Source organism: Alosa sapidissima, chromosome 4, assembly GCF_018492685.1.
Source record: "Alosa sapidissima isolate fAloSap1 chromosome 4, fAloSap1.pri, whole genome shotgun sequence".
NCBI lineage: Eukaryota > Metazoa > Chordata > Actinopteri > Clupeiformes > Clupeidae > Alosa > Alosa sapidissima.
The window spans coordinates 1406886-1422178 of NC_055960.1; the positions used below are offsets into that span (position 1 = coordinate 1406886).

The following is a 15293-nucleotide window of genomic DNA, read 5'->3' on the forward strand; positions in this document are numbered from 1 at the left end:
ATTGTTTCATAGGGCTTTAGTGGTGGTGTTGAAGCCTATAAGCCCAATGTTTTCTTGTCAAGTGCTCTGTGGCATTTTTTATAATAAAGAGCACAAAAGAAATAAAAAAATGATGTCATCCATAGTAAAACTTTTATGTAGGCCTACACATTTATTGGGTTCTGCCCAAAGTCGAGCAACATAAAAGTAACGTAAAAGTAACGGGTAATGTAAAAAGTTACTTTCCATAAAGGGTAACTAAGTAAAGTAACGGGTTACTTTTTTGAGAAGTAACGAGTAATGAACAAACACTACTTTTTAAAAGTAACTTCCCCAACACTGTGTATGACAAAAGCCCAAAGTTGGAGACCTTGTAGACATTTGCTTCAATTTCAAAACCGGATTACTCTGGAAGGGCTAATTGTATAAGGGAATGCTTTACATCTATGTGTTCGGTAAGTTCTGCTGTTTATTTTGATATATGGTTTGTAATTTCTTGAATGAAAAGTTTGTGAGATATTCCACTACGACGAATGGGTGTGGAGATGTCCGTCTGTCTGCCTCATAGGTCTAAATAGCAGCGTGTCGCAGGCCGGATTAAAATACTGTAGCTATACGGGCCAATTCAAAAGAGACCTATGTGCGTGAATGTTAGCCTGTGAAGATACAGCGCAGATCCACAGATCTCGCTAGATTTATGTTTATGCAGTCATCCTGAAATAAGCTAGCAGTGGCACATGAAAGCATAGTGACAGTTTCTTAATGGTAGCCTGGTGGCAAAAAGTGAAGCCCTGCACCAGTGCCTATAGGCTATGCTGCGGGTGGCGGCTCAGTTGTTGTAGTAGAACTTCAAATCAGCGTGATTTACCCTTATAGGTAACGTTACATGATCTCTACAGACACTTTCTTATTTTTAACCAACCTTATTTTAAACAATAAGTATGAAAATTAGACCGGATCTGACTATTTGTGGTATGCTAGCTCTATTTACCCGCCACAGTGGCTGGTAAGTTGACCAAATTCACCCACAAAACTACCCGAATTTGGCAGGGGGCGGGTGGCTAATTTCCATCCCTTGCCTCTACGATTCCCATTCTAAAGGCCATTTGACCCGAAAACGATAACACGGACAAGCTTAAAAGTGGCGCTTCAGACGTAATTATGTTTTTTTTTTATATATATTTTTTTTTGGGCTTTTTTTATGCCTTTAATTTGATAGGACAGTGGAGAATGACCGGAAGTTAGTGGGAGAGAGAGTCGGGGTGGGATCCGGAAAGGACCACGGGGCGGTAATCGAACCCGGGTCGCCGGCGTACGGTGCAGGTGCCCCAGCCAGTTGCGCCACAGCTGGGGCCCGTAATTATGCTTTTAAACGAAAGTTTGTACATTCACAAAAACACCCTAGGATGCATTTTGGCGAAAGTTACGCTTTAAGCACATCTTTTTTTCCTTTTCTTCCTTCACTGTGCTTTCATTGGGAAGTTGACTTGGCTTGAAGCTTGCCCACGTCTTCCCTCTCTTCAGTACTGAGTGAAAGCAGTATTCACCGTACACAGCCTTGAACCCGACTTTGTCGTTCTTCACTTCCAGCATTCTCGCTTCACTTAAGTTAAATGACCTCTGTGCATTTACAAAAGCCTGTGTTTCTTCCTTGAAATCATAAGCCTGCCAGTGTTGCCCGTAGATGTGAACTTTCCATGATTTCGCAAGATCTGTTAATACTCCTCCGGCATTAGAATGGTATCCTTCTTGCGAACTTGTTGCTCGTTCCTTCCAAACACACAATCCACTGGCAGAAAACTGTACCCCCTGATGGGAAACACATACTCGGCACCAATCCTTGGAAATTCCTCTATCAAGGTAAACAGCAACACTGAACAATTGCAGCCTTTGAGCACGGTGAACAGCACCAGTCAACTCTTCATGTAAACAGTGGTCCAAGGCAGAAGCAGTCATATTACTCCCTTTCCTATTCTCGTGCTCCATCCATGTATAGAGATGGACATCATTTATGGCTTACCTACTGCCCTTCCCATGGTGGACAACGACTCCAAAGATATACATATAGAGCTGTCGGGAATAGTATGCCTGACCGATGGGGGTTCAAGGGAGCACTAAATTTTACATCATATCGAAGCAGACAGTCACCGCATCATGGTCTACCTTACCCAGCAGATCATAAAACACTTGCCCTCTTCTTCTATGTAAAATGTAAGTGTGATTGTAAATGTGATTCCCTACGTTTTTCATCTTCAGAGATGCTGGGGTCCTGAACTCTGAATTGGTGCCGAAAAACAGTGTAATAAAAGGGAGTAGCTGACTGGATCATGATTCTGCTGGTCGAATAGCTTGTGCATTTTTTTCGCACTGAAGTCACTGGGTAGGTACTTACGGCCAGGTGCTCCCCTTCTCCCATAATGGCTAGCCCTGCACGTGAAGGTTTGGATGTGAATCTTTACAAGCTGTTTCTTCATCCACTTTACATGCACCGCATCATTTGATTGTCTTCCCCACCAGGGGAGATTCAAAATAAAACAGCAAGGCAGATGAACGTACAGAATAGTCACAGAGAAATAACTCCAGTAGGCTACCAAATAACCAATTTAAACTCTTGTAGAGACATTTAAAATCTCTACTATTGGATTTGTATGCCTATGAGACAAATGCTCATTATATCCATGTGATGGGACAGACTAGGTTACTATGCTGACGCTAGTCAAACCACACTAAAAGTAGTAGTACCTCACTTGCACTTTGATAGCATGCCTATACGCCGGGCAATGTTGAAAAGCCAGTGATATCAGCATATCACATCAGCATAGGCAATTTTCAATGTGACCAGTATTTTGACATACGTTTATAAACATGGGATAAAAACACATTTTCGCAGCTTAGGGAGCAACGCTGTTCTCCCGTGCGATAGTAAGGGGCGTTCCCGATGCACCTATGATAATGATACAATGATGCAGATAATACCATACAGGTAATACGAGCAGGCCGGCATCACTGAATCTTCAATGAAGTACTTGTTATATATTGGCTAGTAAAACAACATTTAACTCGCCCAATACGCTGCAAAAGGAATCTTCGTCGGATGGTCTTCAGTCAGCAAGTGGTATTCAGTTGTGACATCCCTCTCCTTTTGCCTGTCAGTGTTGTCAACTTTCGGACGTCTCCGTTTAACTTTTGTGATGGTGATAAGCTGTAAAATGGCTTGGTCCTGCTCGGTCTTTGTCGAATGACAGTAAAAGGATTGGAAGTTTCTCTGAAGATCGTCTGGGGTTAACGTGTCAGCGTGACAGAAGTTGGAGCTTTTTGTGTGAGTGCAAGAGACAGTCGGCATTTTTCCACCTCAGTGCCTCATGTTCTTGATATTCTCACGGATATGATTGTTTTTCAGGCTCTTTGATGCCATCAAAATTATTCATGTTTTGTTTCTTTCCACTCTATATCAAAATCTTTCTACAGTATTTTATATAGTATAACATGGCGGATATCGCATTTTGCGGAAAATGTAATATGGGTTTATCAATAGTGACAAAATACACTTCACACTGATTTTGGCGCGAACTCGCTTATCACGTTTTGGAACCAAACTCCTCAAATGTGTGCATCCATGAAGTGTGTCACTAGACCGTTCCATATACATTCAGTATGTACCCTACTGAAGATATTTGAAGTATTTTGGCTAAAGCAGCTCTGATTAAAATGTTCTTTTTCAGAACTGATAATGTTCTTGTAAAGTCTAAAATCACTACTAACTAGTGTTATGATGCGAATAAAGCATTAAGTGAGTTCAAATTTCACCGGTAGAAGCGAACGGTCCTGGTGGACTTTTTTCTTTTAAAGTTGTAAATCTGAGGTGCCAACTTTTGGGCATGTTCTATTAGGATGATAAAACAGAAAAGGTAGATCTAATGTTTTTAAGCATTACAGGGTTGCCACAGAAAAAATGGGTTTGCACCCCATGTTGTCCTTCCAAAAGGGTGATAAAGTTGACCATTTAGCTCCCTCAAGGTAACACTTTACTTGACAGTATCGACATAAGAGTGACATGACACCATCATGAACACATGACCCTGTCATGACACATGAACCCTTACCCTTTTACCCTAATCCTAACCCTAACCCAACACTTACCTCGTCACACAATTCCAGATGCACAACATCACACATTTGAGGGTCTGTGGCCTTGAAGGGAACCCAGGCTGGACAATTTTACAGAGGAAAAGAGCAGAGAGATTGTGGATTTTAAAACTTCAAACACTACACCCACAAGGTCTGAATGAAAAATTAAATTAAAGTTTTAAACCACTCTGTGTCTTTTTTCATAGCTCCTCTCTTTTATCTCTTCTTTTTAACTTTTATTTCATTTTTTTTTAAATTTTATTTTGACTTTTAGATGGGAATAGTGGGGCGAGAACAACTGGCCAGTGCACAATAGTCAAACCAACTACACACTAAAATAAATTTTAATTCTAATTTCCTAATCCTAACCCTACCTTGTTAGCTTAACAGAAGCGTTATGTCATAAACATTTATGACCTGATTATGACACGTTCATGACCGTGTCATGTCACTGTTATGTAAAGTGTAACCGATATGGATATTTAATTTGATAGACTTTATGCATATCATTCACATACAGTGGGCAGTGCTTCGATTTGGCCAGCTTCACTCGCGGTCCGCGCGTGGGATCACGCGGTATCACGCGACTTTAATTTGTATTTTTCCAGTGAGACGCTGCAACAACCCAAACAACCGGTAGATGGCTCAAGTGAGCAGGGTGTCTCGTAAAAAGAAATGGAGCCTGGAAAACCCTACACAGACTTCACTACAGACTTTAGCAGACTGGTTTAGAAATAATGTAATAGCCAGAAATATGCCTGCCCTGCCCTAATAAAGAAATATTTGGTTAACTGCGAGTGAATCCCGTTTGCAGCCGTAGAGACGCAGTACAAATTAAACATTCTGGTTTTCTCCGAGTGCAACGATGATAGACAGACATAATTTAGACAAAATATAGAGTATTAACCTCCGTTGCTCAGCCAAATGCCTTCCTGTTACGTCCTGTTATCACGGAGTTACAGGCGATAAACGATTTTTGATGGTCACAAGTTTACTTCATTAGGGACTGTTCGTTATTTATTTAAGGGGCTACCGGAGGAGTTTTGGGAGCATTAGTCCAATAAGACGTGACCCTCCCTCGCCAGCAATACATTTTTCTATGACCCTCCAAAGTGATTATGAAAAAATCACTGTCAACTTTTTCTGGGTTTATCGCCTACTGTATTTTAACGTTTTCACATATTTGGCCATAAGCCGTTTATCATAGGCTATCGCGAAACCAAACTACAAAGGCGAACACTTTAACAGGGGGAATTAATTGGGCATGAATCATGCTGAACGCTATTTCGCTACCTTAGAATAATAAGGTTCTATCTGCGTTTTGAGTAGGTACAACCGGGACGATTGAAACGGGGACGAATGAAACATTCCGGTTTTCTCCGAGTGCAACAATGATAGACAGTTTGGACAAAACATGGAGCATATTAACCTCCGTTGCTCAGCCAAATGCCTTCCTGTTACGTCCTGGTATCACGGAGTTACAAGCGATAAACGATTTTTGATGGTCAAGTTTACTTCATTAGCGGTTTATTTTTTTGGATTATTAAAGAGTGTTTTTCATTTAAAGGTTTGACTTCGTGCTTATTCAGTAGAGCATTTAGTGCTCTCCCCAATCCCAGACGTTCACAGTGCATGTTTGTTTGTAATGGATGCAACCGCGAGATAGGCTATGTGTTTGACAATGAGTTGTTAACAGAACCAAGACATATAGCCCAGCAGCAATCTAGGGACTGATCGTTATTTATTGAAGGGGCCACCGGAGGAATTTTGAGTGTTTCAGTTGGAAGTTGCATGACCTTCTCTTGTCTGCTAGAAATTGTTCAATGACCCTCCGACAGAATTGTTAAAAAAGACATGACCCTCCCCTGCCAATTGTCTTCCGCCCGCGCCACAGCCACACACTTTGTGATAACGTTCTTAAATCAATCTTTCCCGTGAGCTTGCATTCTACCAGGCCTTCCTTTTCAAATGTGTTGCGCCTGTTTGCACAATTTCACAAATAATCATATGTGATTAATAGTATGACAAATAATCCCTGTGCACGGGGACCGAAACAATGCATGCCAACTTTTTCCGTGTTTATCACGTATTTTAACTTTCCCCGCTGTCTTGCCGTTTTAATGTTTTCCCGTAGAATATCCCATATTTTAATACTCTCATAACAGCCCTGCCATCGGGCCTGTCTCTGTGTTGCCCTGTTGCTACCCCTTGCCCTTCCAACGAAACAGATGTCTTCAAATCATCGTTTTCCTTGCTTGAAGGCGAACTTAGAGTGATGTTAACCTATTTAAGTTTAACATCACTCTTGCATGTTCGGCCTTATGTCTACGTGCGCACGTGAGCGGGGTCTGTGTTGTGTTGTGTTGCGTTGCGTTAATTTATTTTCATTGGGCATACCGTGCCGTGTCATCCACAGCTCTTCAGTTCTGACAAAGCCAAAATGATTCCTTTTGAAACAATGAGTGCAGGAAGCGCGTTTGTATGGTTATATTGCTTGACGGGGGGGGGGGGGGGGTCCCAAGCAGCTTTCAGCCATAAGGCTACTTTGAGAACATTTCAATTCACCCGACACTAATATTCAAAATGTTGAAAACTATTTCGGCATAGCCTATAAAGCAGTTTAATTAAATGGAATGTTAGTTGTAAACAAACGAGCTACTTGGTGAGGCTTGGCCTCACAGATGCGCTCGTGCCTTAGATGGCAGGAAAAATCTTCACGATAGGCCTATTAACTAACCACCCGATTCACGTTGGCTGGGGGGAAGGGGGGCCATCAGACAATTGTGCCCAGTTAATCCGGCCCTTCCCCCAAAAAATCACACCTTCCCACCTCTGACAGCTTAAAAGAAGTCAAGATGACTCCTTACTCACAGACCTATTCACAAACCTGCGGTTTTGAAATCCTATGCAGCTACAGGAGCTTCCAATCGCGAGGAAGCAATTTTGCATTGTAGGCATAACTAACATGCAATAACGCCGCCAACAACAACCAAAACTAGGCTAATCATTGTCAACATGTAAATTAAATGTAACATTAGTGTGAATCAAATTAAAATGTTCTCTTTTGCAAACGTAGGCATAGTAACAGAATAATTTAATAATGTTACAAAGATACTACATCAATCCGTATGTTTCATTGGGCTACTAGGCTAATTGTTTTGCCTTGATTCATTTAGGCTAGGCCTTTTTATTCAGGGGCCCTATTCACAAAGAATTTTCAGGCTAAAAGTAGCTCCTAACTGGCTAATTTAGGAGCAACTCCTAAAAATAATGGGCGTGTCAAACTCCTAACTTCAGGACTCCTAATTTTTTCACAAAAAGTAATTCACGAAGCATTTTAGACCTAAATGTAGCACCTAAGTCTGGGACAGCTTAAGTCGAGAGGACTCCTAACTCACTAAGACCTATTCATAAGCAGCTTTTTTGTGGCATTTTACGTTGCAATGTTTTGAAATAGCCTATGCGCAACAGGAGCTTCCAATCGCAAGGGAACAATTTTGCATTCATAAAAGGGATGCAATAACGCCACCAACAACAACCAAAACTACTCATTGTTAACATGTAAATGAAATGTAACGTTTCATTGTGAATCAAATTAAAATGTTCTCCTCTTTGCAAACGTAGCCTAGGGATATGGTGACAGATTCATTTAATAATGTTGCAAAGGTAGGCTACTGCATCAATCCATAGGCCCATGTTTCATTAGGCTACTAAGCTATTTGTTTTGCCTTACTCTTTATTCATTTAGGCTAGGCCTTTTTATTCAGTTATTAATCATCTTCCGTCCTTCGCACTACTTGTGTAGCGCACGCATTCTCCGACCTGTCACCTGTCAGTCATCATCGGAAGAGAGGTGTTTGGAATTCCCGCGTTACAATCGTCAGCCAATCAAGGTGGTCACTTCAGTCAAGCTCGTGCATGAGTAATGACGTCACCCATAGCCACGAAGACTCACTCCTAGTTTAGGAGTTGTCTGAAAGGCTTTGTGAATAACTTTTAAGAGAAAACTCCAATCTAAAATCTTTAAGTGCGATTTAGGAGTAGCCTACTCCTAGTAGTATGATAAAAGCCTTTGTGAATAGCCTACGACCCCAGTTATTCATCATCTTCCGTCCTTGTGTAGCGCACGCATTCTGAGACCTGTCACTCATCATCGTAAGGGAGGTGTTTGGAATCATGCCCGCGTTACAATCATCAGCCAAGCAGCCAATCAAGGTGGTCACGCTTGCCCATTTACCCAAATTAATGGTCAAATATTACTGATGATCATTGTTATTTAAGAACATGCAGTGTGCGTAGGGTACCAAAACATCTTGCTCGTAAAAAAGCATCATAACGCATATTCTGGCGGGTCTGTTATTTACTGTAGGCTGCGCAAACCACATGCCTTTATTTTGGGCAAGCCTGCATTCATTCATTCATTCAACCTTTATTTATTCTCGGAGGGTCATTGAGGGAAGCCCTCATTTTCAATGAAGCCGAAATTACAGAAGCGAAGCAAAGCGCTCCACAAACAAGACAACATTCGAGGCCTTCTGTTGAAGAATTTCATATAAAGCCTGCGCTGACCGTAATCCTCCTGCCCCTGATAGGCCTACCACAGCTGTGGATAGTGTGGAGTGTTCAAGTAATAACACAATCCAATGTATGTCTCAATTGTCCCCCGCTGACCACCTCACACATTTCTCTAGATTTTGCAACGAACTTACATGACACAATGCCATAAAATATGCCAGTTTTAGGACACAGAATAATGTTTGTAATGATACCAGGTAGGCCAGGTATTGTCGAAGGTGCATGGTGAAGTGAAATTCTTACTTTGGAAAACAAACATTTGCCGATATCATCGCCGATCATCAGGATATTGCAACAGATTCTGTGTTCTGGACTGTAGGTAACTTGTTAAGCCAGTGGTTCTCAAACTTTTATTTCATTCCCCACTTTGATCAAAGGTCATGACTGATGATAGTGGAGATAACGTGTTATCCCGAGGCTTTTGCAAGTCAGCATCTTCGACGGTAGTCTATTAAAAATATAAGTTTTCGATGTCCCAAACGGAGAGCCATACTTTATTGTTTTTAACGATCTCTATGTTACTCACAAAAATGTAGGCATGGGGACATGATGAAGTAGGTTATCCAACTGTCGTGTGTTAAATTATTGTGATTACGAGCCAGTGGTTTTCAAACATTATGCGTGACTCGGACATCTAACTAAATGCAACAGGCTCATATCGTCCTCGCATTCGCAAAATGAGGACCAGTGTTTTGTCAAATTGCAAATAGCTATTCGTTTTAACTATTTTTTTTACAAAAAGCACTTCATACTATCTTAATCTTGGAATATGGGGAGGGAAGTGGCGCGTCTGCAGTCAGCCAAATATGAATGTAATTCTGCGGCATAAAGCAGATGTAATTGTTTATTGTACAGAAAAATGACATGTCAAGCAGTCAATTGACTACATTGCAGTCAAGAAGTAGGCCAAATTAATTTACGAAACCAAAACGTGGGTCATAGTTGTCTAAGCCTCTATTGCGTAGCCTGTTAAAAACGTCGCCAGATAGTATTAAATCGGCAACAACATTGTTTTCTGCAGAAGCCTACCCAAGGCTACAGATTAATTCTGAACAGTTATTTCTCTACTGGCTCAATTATCACACCACTGTTTTGATTTGCGTAGTTGCGTTAACCCCAACACTGACAATAATGTAGACAGCAAATTTCGATTTTCGTGTAGTCATACCCAAGTAGCCTAAATCGAGGTAATGTTTAATTATGCCTGATTTATTTTGTTATTGAATTCGTAGGCTGGGATTACTCTCGGCAACAATTATGTAAGGGACGGCAGGCAGAGCGATGTACAGTGGCAGAGCGACGCACAGTGGCTGAAAGTGGTACTAAAGCTTCACGCAGCTTCACGCCGCGTAATGCGCTAATGAAGTGGTCATTTGAAAGCGATGCCCACTGTAGACAATGTGTATGTGACAGGTCATGTTTTAGCGGTAAACGCAAGAAAGGCCCTGATGTTACTAAAAAGAAAAGTTTTGAACAACTCACTTCTTGACTGGCAAAATGGCGGCGAGCGGAAAAAACAACTGCTAGTGAGTTGTTCAAAATCTTTTTAGTAAACTCGGTGTACACAACCAATGTTCTCAAAGCTCGAGTTCATGTGTAGAGACCCTGGTGATATTTTGAGCAAAGTTTCATGTTGTGTCGAGCCTTCTTAGTGTTTTAAAAATATATACTAAAATATATACTAAACTATAGTAGTGCCCCTAGCAATCCCATTCAAAAGGCCATTTGACCAGAAAACGAAAAATACGGTCAATCTTAAAAGTGACATTTACGTCGCAATTATGCTTTTAAACCAAAGTTTGACTTGGGTACATTCACAAAAAGATCCTAGGTAGGAGTTTTGCTTTAAAGGATAATTCTGGTATTTAGCACTTTGAGTCCCTTTTCTGGTTTGTTTTGGATGAACTAGAGTGGGGGACACAGAAATGTTGACGATGGGTCCTGTCTCGACTTTTTCACCTTTTTAGAATGCACAAACATGTCCTTAAAACAACTATGGTGGTTTTTCAGGATGTAATGGGATGTAATCATGGGTTTCATATACTAGTGCATGGGTTTTCATGTTTTAGAAGAATGAAGTCATGAGTGTCATAAGTCTTAATGCCACGGCATTTGCTGTGATCAGGGTGAGGTCATTGTATCCTGTGTAGGCCAGACCAACTGTCAGAGGAGTGGGGTGAGGGGAAAAGTAATGGGGGTACCAGAATAAAAGCAACTCCTCCATACATGGTCAAGGGAAGGGGGGTGTTATCAAGCTGGCGAGGAATGGACGGGACCGGGATGAGGAGGCCATTGTGCCTCATGAGTTAGGGCCTGTCCAGCTAGGAAGAGAATCAGATAAGAAGGCCTTTACTCACCAAACTTGAAGGAACCAAGAAAATTTAGGGTTATACTATTTTACATCTGTTACCTATGCATTATGTTTGCATATAGTTTTATGCATGATGGGAAGATGGTTTCCAGTAATGTAAGCGACCCTGCGTGGTACTGATTGGTGAAGGGTGTTGTTTGAGTTGGCATGAGAGGGTGGCACGCCTCAAGGGCGGAGGAGTATAAAATATAGTGTATAGCCATCCGTAGGGGAGATCTCGCCGAGGGGTACCAGCTGGTAACATCTCACCTTCTCCCTATTGCTTTGACTGTTGGTCTGGACTTTGGTTGGGCTGTACTATCATTGCAATGCAGGGAATAAAGATCAACAGTCTAGAAAATCTTCTATCTATATTGTCTCCTTCAGACGCCTGGTTTCAGCGTGCTAAATTACTAAATAGTCAAGTGGTATTGTTAATTGGACAATTGGATTCGGAAGTGGACATTTTCCACGACACAACCCTTAACGTTCTTTTCAAAACTGTGCAACTCACCGAGTGGTTAGTGATGTTCGTCGAAATACAGTTTCTGTCATGTTTTATTTGACATTTTGTAAAATCCCATTGATTTCTGTTGGAAGACTCATTGCTTGTTGATATTACTGCGACAGGACCCATCGTCAACACTTCTGTGTCCACGCACGAATCGCATACCATATTCTCGGCTGAAATGGCACAAACTGCAGTTGACCCAAACAACCTCCAGGTGGCACTTGGGAGTTCTGCCACTACTATTTTTGATGCGACTTGATTTACTGCTTCCATGACGCATCGAGTTTCCAAGTCAGTCCAAGTCAGTAGAACAATCAGACAGTTGAGCTATTACCAAACATATGATAATACAATAGTGTGAGTTTATATATCTTATACCCTATATGTCACGGCTACTTATAGATTTGATAGTGTAACGATAGCGCATGAGACACTTGGAGACTGGACAAGCGTTAAGTCAAAGACGCACCCTATTTTCCGCTATAATCAATGAACTGGCGCACCGAAGATTCTAAAAAAAAATGCCTTTTCATTTTGTTTAACCCAAGTCAGTAGAACAGTCAGAGACAGTTGAGCCATTTGTCACTTCGTTCACATGGACTTGACAGACTAATAAGAATGCACAGTACTGCGACGAGGGCGAGCAGGGTTTGATTCCTGATTGATGCATAATGGACGAAGTTTGCCAGGACGGATAAGCATAGTTGTACGGTAACTTTTTTTGCAAGTAGCACTGGTGCTACAGAGGTTAAAAGTTTTGTAGCACCAGCCACAAATTCTGTAGCATCGATATAAAACCTCTAAAATCTCAAAACAATCATAGGAAAGGCAGTTCATCACAATTCATCAATTGTGGTTGGGATCTAGCCCTACTACACAGGGTGTCCGCGGGGTTGTAAAAGGCATTAAAAGGTAGTAAATGAAATTAGCCAAATTTAAGGCCATTTAAAAGTATTAAACGTCATCTGATGAGGTATTACATTTTCAAACCACTAACTATGAGGTTTTCCATTTGTGTTAAGTGCAGGCCTATCTCCTAAAATTTGCGTGAATTTATTTATATTATATTACTTAAAATATAAGTAATATAATATAAATAAATTCACGCAAATTATGTGCGAGTAGGACCTGAGGGATATGTCAGTGTGCGTTCGCGGTAAAATCTTTTAGCGCCCCCTCAAACTGGATATACGGCTGACTTGCTGCCAAACTTGTTGCTAAAAGTTCGCTACTATTGACAGTCATGGAAAAAATTTTTTTTGGACATTTGGTTAGAGTACTCGAGTTTCAAAGACTGGCTTAGGCTAGTTGCCAACAGCCAAGAGGCTTATTGCCACGTCTGTAAAAAGACAATAAATGTCTATACTAGCCAGCAAACAAGAATGTGCGGAGGTGGAAGAGTCGACTGCCTGGCTCAGTGGCTCATCGGCCACGTAGGGCTACTGTCTCTCCACATAAATATGCGTCATTGAAGCTATCAGCATGTCTACGCTACCAGCTGTCATTGTCATCCAAAAAAGTAATCATTTGCGCCATCGCGTTTTCAATTACATAGGCTGTAAGAGCAGCAGACATAGCCTAAACTAGGCCTACATACAGTATCACAATAACCCCTTTTCAAATTAAAAGTCCCCATAAAGGCAGAAGGCCTTTTCATTCAAACAAATATATAATTAAATGAAAGGGGAAAAAAACAAGAATATAACATGTAAACATTATGCACATGTTATAAGGGGTTATTTGCAATGAGCTACCCCTGCCTTGACTACAGAATAGAGGTTAAACATAGGCCTGACAGTGTTGCTTTGTTTAGGATATAAGATAAGGTTTAGGCTATAGGCTAAGATTTAGAATGTTCTACCCTCAGTAAATGTCATGTTAAGGTTAGTTTAAAAGGTGTGACCTTTACATTATTCAAAGCTTTCTCAGGAGCTATAGAGAGCCGAAGTCACAACCCTTCCGTTAGGTCCCATGGTGGCTATCTTTCAAAAAAATTTGAACGGCAGTCTATGGCGAAAAATAAATGATTTTCTGGTCCCGGTTGACTTGTGCCTTGAATTACCCATATGATATTTGTCAATTTTATGTCATTGGTGAATTACAATATTGTGATAGATCGTAATTCCAACGACTACAAACCCATCAGTCGCGCTAGTGACGTTAGCTCATTCACAGCCACACTAGATTGTACAAGCATACCAGCAACAGGTCTTAATTAGGCTTTCCTTGCCGATGAAAATACCACGAGTCAGAGAATTAAACACATCAGGTAAGTTGTATTCGTCCATAGACTGTACATAAGAGTGACATAGCAGGCAGCAAGATGCAACCGTTAACTAGCATAACAGCTAATCTTTCGATCGTACATTGTTCGAGATGAGAGATGTAGTCCACTGAGCGGATTCTCAAAAAACCAACATAACTTTTGAAGTCTATCGAACAACAGTACTTTCTTGACGTGAAAAATTATCTTTTAAATTCACACACATCATATGTGAAATTCGTGGCACAATTCAAACTGGACCAAAAAATTATTGTTATTTCTATTAACTCCCGTTCATATTTTTTTGAAAGATGGGTCCCATGGACCGGAAGTAGAAGGGCTTGACTTCGGCTCTCTATAGGCCCTAGGCTTACTCCCTTGATGTAGTATGTGATGAGATCAAAGTCCCAATAGTCTTGCTTAAAATTAGTTGAATATAACAACCTGTGTAGGTTTTTATAGGTTGTATTGTAATATGCTATTAATATATTATAATATAATATATTTTAAGTCAATTTATCAATTAGTTTTCACAAAATTCCCCAGAAGTCATCATTTAAGGGGTTATTTTTTTTAAATTTTTCATCATGGGGCCCACATTCTCCAGCAGCACCCAATCAATAATTAGTATTTTTGTAAAATGTGACCTATTTTTGAATGTGATACCTTGACTGGTAAAGTATATGAGACAGCAAGGGTGTGTGTGTGTACTGCGTATGGTCGTGGGCCTATTTGGAAGAAAGTCCAGTAAACCTTTTCTGATTTTCATTTGTCATTTTGTCTTGATTGAGAGAGAATGATAGTGAAATAAAGAGTGTAGTGCTGGAGAAGTGGTGTGTGCTCTTCCTACACATAACAATGAAATAACTTTTTATCTTGGGTTAGGATTAAATAACAAATAATTGTGTATAGGCCAGTGTTTTTATTGAAGCAAAAAAGGAACAAAGTATCCAGTAACTTTATACTTGATTTGAATTGTAAGCATTGCTACACTTTCTTACTCAGAAAGTTAAGTAACAAAATGACTGTAATCCGTTACTTTATAATTAGTTACCTCCAACACTGAATTTCGAAAGGTTGCCGCTAGTTGCAGCTCGAAGTCGTGTTGGTATTTCTGTATATACCCTGCTACAACTGGATTGATAAAAGGTCATGTAGTTGCAAACATCTCACCTGACTACAGCATGATCAGCATGGTATGTTATTTGATTGTTTGGTTGACTTTTCAACTGGTATCAGAAAGACCGGTCATGCCATGGAGTTTTTCTTACACTCTAAAAACTGCTGGGTTAGAAATAACCCAAAAATAACCCAGAGTCAGATAAGGACCAACCCAACATTGGGTTATCTTAACACAGCGGCAGAGTCAGATAAGGACCTACCCAACATTGGGTTATCTTAACCCAGCCCTTAACCAACCCAGCATGTTGGGTTATGTTTTCTGCCCAGCAGCTGGGTAAAATGACTACATTGCTGGGTTAAAGCTA

At 40.7% G+C, this 15293-nt stretch overlaps 1 protein-coding gene across 7 annotated transcripts in view; it reads left to right on the forward strand.

Moving 5' to 3' along the window:
* The window catches only part of usp48 (ubiquitin specific peptidase 48), a 228428-nt gene that overhangs the window by 37553 nt on the left and 175582 nt on the right, over positions 1 to 15293 (forward strand). The gene's annotated exons all lie outside the window — the stretch shown is intronic.